This window comes from Anastrepha ludens, chromosome 2, assembly GCF_028408465.1.
Source record: "Anastrepha ludens isolate Willacy chromosome 2, idAnaLude1.1, whole genome shotgun sequence".
Classification (NCBI taxonomy): Eukaryota; Metazoa; Arthropoda; class Insecta; order Diptera; family Tephritidae; genus Anastrepha; species Anastrepha ludens.
The window spans coordinates 10,992,729-11,001,904 of NC_071498.1; the positions used below are offsets into that span (position 1 = coordinate 10,992,729).

Sequence of the window (9,176 nt, forward strand, 5' to 3'; positions counted from 1 at the left end):
TGGAAAATAAAGAAATTTAAAAATTATAATTTTTCTCGTCACTTGCATTCATTGTGCAACGATCGCCATGTGGTGAAACAAAACTTTGCGTCTAATCACTAAAGATGGTGGATTTTTGTTAAGTGCCTCATTCAGGTTTAATAGCTGATGGGAATAATAATCAGCAGTTATCGTCTGGTTTGGTTCCAGAAGTTCATAATAAACAATACCGGCCATACTCCACCAATTAGACGGGAGAATCTTCTTGGGGTGAATGCCATCTCTAGGGGTCTGGTGTTTCATCTTTATCTAACCATTGGCGTTTGCGAACAGGATTATTGTAAAGAACCCATTTTTCGTCACCAGTAACGATACGATTCAAAAAACTTTCATTTTCAAGCCGTTGCAGCAGCTGAGTACACACATTCACTCTCTGCTGAAATCTGTGCGGAACCCATTTTCCCAGCTTTGAAACCTTTCCCAACTGAACCAGGTGCCTGTGAAGAGTTCCATGCGATGAATTTAACCTCTGAGCAATCATACCGACTGTCAAATTTGGCTCAGCTTCCACGGGTTTGAGCAAGGCGTCGGAGTTAAAGACTTCACGACGGCCAGCGCGCGGGGCATCCTCCACGTCGCGGTTACCACTTCGGAATTTTGAAAACCACTTTTGCGCCGTCTTTACACTCACGGTATCCTCTCCGTGAACAATGTTTATTTCTGCAGCAGCAGTTGTTGCATTTTTACCACTTTTATAAAAAAATATAAAATATGCCTCTTATGCGCGTTCGAAGAATCCATTTTATTTTTTAACAATACGTGCTTCTAGCCGCGATTAAAATCACTTGTTGAATGCACAATATATCAAAGAAAATATAAATAGTTCCGTTATATTCCGCAAATAATTTTTTGTATGCAAAAATCGTACAAAAGTGAAATTATGGGTAAAATAAGCACGAACTTATGGTCTGACCTGATACATCCGTGCTGCAAGAGTTCGCAGAAATTCTAGTAAGCTCTGAAGCTCTAACCCCGAGTGACATTCTAACCTCTCATATTGGAGAGCTCCTAAGCATTTCATTCGGGTTCTAACTAATGCAGGGCAAGAACGTAGAAGGTGTTTAGGAGTTTCCCTTTCTTCTAGTTTATTGCAAAATCTGCAGCTATCGTTGTTTGCAACTCCCATTTTGTATGCGTGTGCCACTAACAAATTGTGCCCTGTCAGTATACCTACGATAGTTCTGCTTTCCTTCTTAGACAGGGCTAATTCGAATCTGGCGTATTTGTCTTCGTATACTTATTCGAAAGTTTCAGTGTAACCGTCTGTCTGCGGCTAGTCTCTCTATGGCTTCCCTGGTCCGGAGAACGTTTTTAAAGGAAATTTCATATGAGTTTATTGCCTTTATTGCCGCTTGACTGTCAACGTGTATATTTATGTTGGAGTTGCTCGATGTCCTTGCTTGTGCTATTTCTGCAGCCTTTCCTACCGCAAACACCTCAGCTTGCAAAATACTGCGATGGTTAGGGAGCTTAATTTACCGCCTGATGTCGAGCTCTGCGCGATAAATCCCTGCATCTACTCCGTCCATCATTTTCGAGCCGGCAGTAAATATATTAAGCATATTGGGTTTGGTTTCATACCTCTTTTCCACCCCTCTTCTTCTATCGTTGTTCGGAATCTCTTGACCCAATTATATTTCGGAGTCATATAGTCCATATTGGTCCGATAACTTATACCTTTTGAGCTATGTCCGAATATTTAGCAGGTAAATTCACCCGTTGCGTTAAGTCTTGCGCAAGATCTAGCTGGTAGACCTTCTGCCCCAATGTCACTCGGTGGTAGGTTGAGTAGGTGAGAGAAATTAAAATGCTAAAAAGTAAAATGTCTCTTGGCTTCAATACTCAAATACCCACCTAAAAGCATCCAAATTCTTACTAACGTAATAAATACATCTATTAAGTTTCATTACGCTCCAATATTTTGCAAAACTGCGGAGGTTATTATGCTTCAGGCAAAAACTTGATGTATTTGTGGAAATATGCAGCCTGTCCAATATTTAACAGCTTCTAATATTAGTTCGGGGAAAAAAAAATTGTTTTAGTTTTATTAATTTAAAAAATGGCGCTGAAATTGACCCGTCCGAAAAATTGGACCTGCTCGGTGTTGTCCAGTTTGGCTCTTCTATTTATGTGAAATCACAAATACAAAAAAAAATATTAATCAGTGTAACTGCAGCTATGTCCCGCAACTAGAATAAAAAAAAAACAATTGCAAAAATGGCGGGGTTTTGATTTGACACATAAAATGGTCTTTTTCAGTTTTTTAATAAAAACAAAAAACGAAATAATTGAAATAACAATAGGATTCTAGTACGGGCGATAGCCATTGTTGGTGTGAACAACATATTACAACTTCAGTCGAATAGTTTTTTTTTTTTTTGACAACACCAAGCCGAAGAAAGTCGTTTGGAGATAAATGAGTTTAAAGTTTGGGGTACAGAAGCACGCGGACCGGTCTCTACCTAGTTAATGGGCTGTAGATGCTATAATATTGGCAATTTCCGCATGAAAATTTCACAATATACTCTTGAGACACTATACTTTCGAAATATCGAAAAAACAAAAAATCTTTTTTTTGAAAAATCGCGACCACCGGGATCCCTCAACCGTTTGCTGGGTTTGTGCAATTGCCAATATATTTTTAGGGCAACTTAATTCCTCCCTGTAGTTTTGGTTGAATGTATTTTTAACAACAGCTAGTCTACCATTATTACTACAGCAACAAAACACAAAGCGTCTATCCAATATAAATAAATGGCCGAAAGTTCGTAAAAGCGATTTCGTTGTATTGAACTTTATTTTATTTCATCGTTTTTGTTATTTTCAATGATGGACTTGTACTTTTGTTGTTTGTTGTTTGTTGAATTGACAGCAGTATTTGCTCAATTATAAAGCAGTGCCGTGCTGCCAACTACTGCCCAGTTATTAACACGAAAAACAAAACCAGCAAAAAACAACGAAAAACAAAAGTTGATTTTCATTTATTTTATACGCTTGCCTACGCTTAGTCATTGACTTCGGCATAAAAACTAGCCATTAAAAGGGCCAAAATATATACATATTTACACACCAGCGACTGAACATATGTTGGCTTTCATGCTGTTATAAAATAAAACAAAAAATAATTAAATTTTATACAGGATTCGCACATTTTTCCTAACCACTCACGTAAAAAAGTGTAATTTTCTCGCTTTGCATTCATTTAGTCAATACCCGTTTTAAAGGGATTGCTTTTTCTCACAATTCTTGTTTCATTTTGCTTGCTATGCGCTGCCTTCACTACACTTACAACGTACACAAGTACATGTAAAAGTGTGCATGCATGTATTTGCTAACTCTTTTTTGATGTGTTCGTGGCAGCATTTTTATAAATACACAACTTTTTACCTTTATTACGTAACATTTTAAATATTTTGCCCCACTCAGAACCTATTCAACTTTTCTCTTGATTTCTGTAAAACTGTGAAACTTTCATTTTGGTTGCGTGCATGGCCTCTGTTTTCGACAAGCGCCCCAAACTATACCTCAATTAATGGCATTTAACAAGAAAAAACCTGACACACTAATACAGTAACACTTTTTAACACGTTCGTGTAATACACATTTTTATGCACTCGTTTATATTTACATACATTTATGCACACACGAATACAAAAACATACATACATATGTATGAATATGTGCCTTTTACTTAATGTAAAAAATAGGTGTTACAAATATCGGTTATTGATACAGTTTTCAGTGTGCGCTACTTTTAAGTAAATTTACACATTAATGGAGTAGCAAATGAATAGCTATGCAAAAAAAACAGATATACGTTTTATTTATGGGAGAACAAATTTTCAGTGGTATTCAAAATACTCGTGAATGATGGCATTATTATTGAATGTTATTAATGAGAGCAAGAATTTGATTAAAATTCAATAACTGCTACCTTATGAGCCTACGCTGGAGACATATCAAGGCCTAAATCCAACGACTCAATGTGCACCACATCATTTTCATGAAGATATCAGATATTTTTTCTCTTAAATAAAGAAGCTATTTTTAAGCGAATCTTTGCTCTAGGGACCGCTAAGCATTCAAGGAGCACAAAATTGGCATCGATGGTATTGGCATCATCGTGGCAGTTACGGCTCAGATCGTTTGCCTCTACTAGTCTACCATCTCACCAATCAATAACGGACGCGTAGTGACCTGCAATAGGTTAGGTTAGTTTGTAGCGACTGCCCACTATGGAGCACTGTCAGGCTCGTAACCCATTGTGCGTACCGCTTGAGAAATTTGCTCTGATCTTTTCTAAACAATTCAAATGGTCCGTGATTTCCACCAAGCTGAGATCAACCAACTCAATGACAAATGCTTCTTCTTTTTCTTGATCGACGATTGATCTGTCAACATTCTGGATGTTCGCGATTTCTTACAAATAATACGATGGTCAGGTTCTCATGTTCGAAATAAGCAACTGAAAAATTGTCTATAGTATATAAAATAATTTTCTTTTTTTACTTGTAGTATTTTCGAATTTCGGTCCGAATGCAGCTTGCAAAAGCATCTACAGGTAGAATTTTTGATAAGGCCCCGAGCGCTTTAGCGAGAATGTGAGTAAAATTCTTATAAAAAAAAGAGGTTGTCTGTAAAGTCGGTTTACTGACGATAGTTTAACGTGACAACGTCATAAGAAAATACTAATGGAAGAGAATACTATACCCATTATATAAATATTATTGTTATATGTATTTATTTATACATAAACATAATAATAACATATATAACGACGCATTTTTTGGTGCGTGCAGCCGGCTACATCGAATTATAAGACGTTATCACGTCAAAACACAATCGCCTTTGTGTTTGCATAACTTTGCTTTTTTTCAATATGGACGGCAAGCACGATTCATACTGATCGCTAAGGGTGCACCTCATTCGGGACCACGCACAGTCAGTATTACTACTAAGCTGGACTTGCGAAACAGTACACCTATGTACTAAACCCTAACTCCGACCTCTGTAGCTTTCGTTTGCCCTGCGGTACCGCCGTTTAAGCATTGCATCGCAGGGCCAAGCTAGCCATTATGTCTCTTCATTTATATCTATCTTTCCGTGTACCCTTCATTGCTCCTTTTGTCTTCTTTCTTTACTGCGTTCCCATTCCTTTCTCCGCAGTTCCTGTAGCGCATTTGCGGACCATTCTTTCATCTTGGCTCACACCAACTTCGACTGCAACATGTGATCTACAATGTTGCCCGGGATTATTTTTTCTTTTATGATTTCTTCAATGCACATTCTTTCAGATGCGTATCTCGGGCAGGAGAAGAACACATGTTCCACGTTCTCACTACCGTTGCCGCAGAACGAGCAGTCAGCTGCGCCCTCGTGGCCGAGTCTTTGGAGATACTCTCTATAGCAACCATGCCCCGTCAGGAACTGTGTGAGGTAGTAATCTGTGTCACCATGTTCTCTCTCAACCCAAGCCTGTACGCTTCTGATAAGTTTATGCGTCCATCTCCCTTTTGTCGCTAAGTCCCAGCGATTTTCCCACTCAGTTATGCTCCCCCGTCTTTCTTCTTTACGCTCTTCCGCCGTTAATCGCCTGTTTAGGCTTTTGGCTTTGTCGTACACTCTACCCAGTTCAGAGGCCATTATGTCAGGTGGCATGATACCCGATATGACACATACTGCTTCAAACGGCACTGTCCTGAAAGCACAGGCAACTCTAAGGGAAATAAGTCTAAAAACTATTTCCGCCTTCTTCGCATATGTTTTCTGTATCAGGGCTTTACCCCATATGGGTGCTGCATACATGAGTGTAGACTGGGTAACTTTAGCCAGGAGCGCTCTTCTACTCTGAGTAGGACCACCGATGTTGGCCATGATTCTTGACAGTGCCGCCGTCACCATGGCTGCCTTTCCGCATGCTTTTTTAATGTGCTCCCTGAAGCTTAGTCGATCATCGATCATTACACCCAAATATCGTAGTGCCGCCTGTATTTTGACGTTAAACCCATCAATGTTTAGTGGGGTCGTTTCTAACTTTTTTCTACTCGTAATGAGGACTGCTTCTGTTTTTTGCCCTGCTAGCTGGAGTTTAACCGCCGTTAGCCAATGTTTGACCTTTGTTGTTGCCTCGCTGCAGATACTCTGAATCTGAGGGATTGTTTTGGCGACTATGGTCAACGCAATGTCGTCTGCGTATCCTATTATTTGCACTTTCCTCGGCATTGGGAGTTGCAGTACCCCATCATATAATGCATTCCATAGCATCGGGCCCAGTACAGAACCCTGCGGTACTCCGCCCGTCACTGCATATCTCTTGGGACCTTCATCACCGACAGATAACTGTTTGTAACCCGTACTAAGTATGCTGGCGCTTTTTTCTCTTCAAGAGCCTTTATAATATGGGGCCAGTATGCCGAGTTGAAGGCGTTCTTGACATCCAGGGTGACAACTGCACAGTATTCTTTATCACCATGCATCCACCTGTCACCCTCAATAGCCTTACTTGCAATGTTTGTCACCCTCCTGACGGCATCGATGGTTGAACGACCTTTTCGGAAACCAAACTGATGTTCGGATAGTTCAGCCGGCACTTTCTCCAGGTGCTGTTCCAGGCGCGTGCTGATTAGTTCCTCCAAGATTTTACCCATAGTATCTATCATGCAGAGTGGCCGATAAGAACTTGGGTCACCCGCTGGCTTATTTGGTTTCTGAAGTAGGACCAGTTGTTGCTTCTTCCCTACTTTCGGAAATGTGCCTTCATTTATACACTTGGTGAAGTGGTCTGCAAATGGCTTTGCGTTGCGCCTGATAGTGATCTTCAGCGCCTTGTTCGGAATGCCGTCAGGTCCTGGAGCCTTAGCATTGCCGAAACTTTCCGTTGCCAAAATCACCTCTGCTTCACTGATTGCGACACTATTTTCTGCTGTGTGGAACTGGGTCTGGGTTGGTTGCATGTCTTGCTTTGGAAAGAGTGTCTGTACAATCTTTTCTAAAAGAATGGGGCAAGTTGGCGCCTGTCCTCTACCTCCTTTGACCTTGGCCATAACGAATTTGTAGCCATCACCCCACGGGCTTTCGTCCACATTCTGGCACAGTTCTTTAAAGCTGGCTGCCTTGCTGCTTTTAATGGCTTTCTTTAATTGTTTCCGCTTCTTTTTATAGTTCTCGCGGAGCCTGTAGTGTTCTGCCAACCTATAACTCCTTTGGGAAAGGCGCCTTGCTTTTTTGCATTCGCTTCTTAGGGTGCTGATCTCCTCGTTCCACCAGTATACAGGCTTTCTGGCAGCGCTCTGTATTTTCCTGCACATAGCGGCATCGCAAGCTCTGCTAACATATTTTACTAGCAGCTTCGCCTGTAGTTCCACATCGTTGGTGCTAGTTGGGTTCTTTTCTAGCATGATTTGGAACATTTCTTCATCAAGCGTATAACTTTGCTTCTTTTAGTAGATTTGTCCAATTTCGTCTAACGAAGTTTGAAACCCCACACAATGCAAATTACGGGTGAGTTGCCAAATGAAGCAAAACATTTCATTTATTTATTAATTTATTTAGATATTGGAATATCTCTTCCGATATTACATTAGTATTTCAATCGAATAACTTAATAAGACAACAACAATGCTACTACCCCAGTGCCAACTGAGAGCATAATAAATTTGATACAGTAGCGAATACCTTTTAGTTAAATATTTGGCTGAGCTTTTCCTTCAACTCACTTGTATATAACAATAATTAGCGCATAGATTCCAAGTTGGTGGCAATTAATGCCTAACAAATAACAGACAGAGCTCGCCACGCAACCATTTCAACGGCCACTAGAAGGCAATTAAATAAATGGCGAGTAAACCACATATTTTTTTGAGCTTTATTTGTCCGCCTCACTCCACAATTCTCATTAAGCTTTTGAATCAAATTAGACTATGATTGTACGCTACCAGGGGGATAACCACTGCCCTTGCTAGTCTCTCAGCAAGTACGCTGTCGATGTTTCAGCAGTAGCGGACGTTTGGAGCCCAGTACTTATATAAAACCCAATTTACGTAATCAAAAAGTTTGAGCCAAAATTACTTACTTATTTTTATAAAACCTACAGACTAACAAAAATTAACATAAAATACTTGTTAAGTAAATGAGTTCAGAACCCTTAAAAATCAGATATGTGAAAAGAAAAATTAATCAACTGGGAACTCCTTGCAAACCTTAGCTGCGTCTTGCATAAATGTTTCGTCTGTACTGCGACCATGTTTGATTGGAAATTCCTTGCGGTCATCCAATTCGTACATTCCCCATTTTTATTGATAAGGCAACAAAGTGGTGCTTCACCTTTTCTTCAGTATCAGCAACAGTTTGACCTTCTTTTGCTAGTTCATGATGTCTCTCGGTAAATAGATAATCATTTGCCAAAGCTTTACCACGCTCTTACGGTGTTAAATCCATAATATTCTCAGGAAAGTTTTTCAAAATTCCATCCCCTAGTGGTATGCTTTTACTGTGTATAAGCTCAAGAGTGCTGCAAGCATACGAGGTAAGTTGGCGCATATAAAAAAGATCGTCTGGAAATACTCCGTGATTTACAGCTAACTTTTCATGATCCTCTGCTTTATGTTTTTCGTAAGTTTCCGATGTATGCAAAAGCAAAATAATCGATTTAACACGCTGCGGAATTTACTGTCCCAAACCAGCGACATCGAAATTTCCCACTTCCTAGATACGCCCAATTTGTGAATGGGCTTCGCCAATACATCTGGCTTTGATTGAAGTGGGAGCCAAGCAGTCATTTCACTAATACCTTTTATTAGTCAAAATTAAAAACAAAATTAGCCAATAATACAGATAATAAATTTTTTTTTTTTTAGTTTTTCCGTTGTGATATCGGTATCTGCTTGCTCGTGTAACATCGACCTTCTCCAAGTAGTATTGGACTATCTGTATTATTGGTATTATATATATATATCTATACTAATATTATAAAGAGGAAAACTTTGTTTGTTTGTAATGAATAGGCTCAATAACTACTGGACCGATTTTAAAAATTCTTTCACCATTCGAAAGCTACATCATCCACGAGTAACATGGATTATATTTTATTTTGGAAATAGGGCTCGAGATATAGGTCAAAACGTGGACCCGGGTAACCT

At 39.5% G+C, this 9,176-nt stretch overlaps 1 pseudogene; it reads right to left on the minus strand.

Moving 5' to 3' along the window:
* Positions 1–8,210: 8,210 nt before the first annotated feature.
* Positions 8,211–8,816, minus strand: LOC128871623 (ubiquitin carboxyl-terminal hydrolase-like; annotated as a pseudogene).
* Positions 8,817–9,176: the final 360 nt, after the last annotated feature.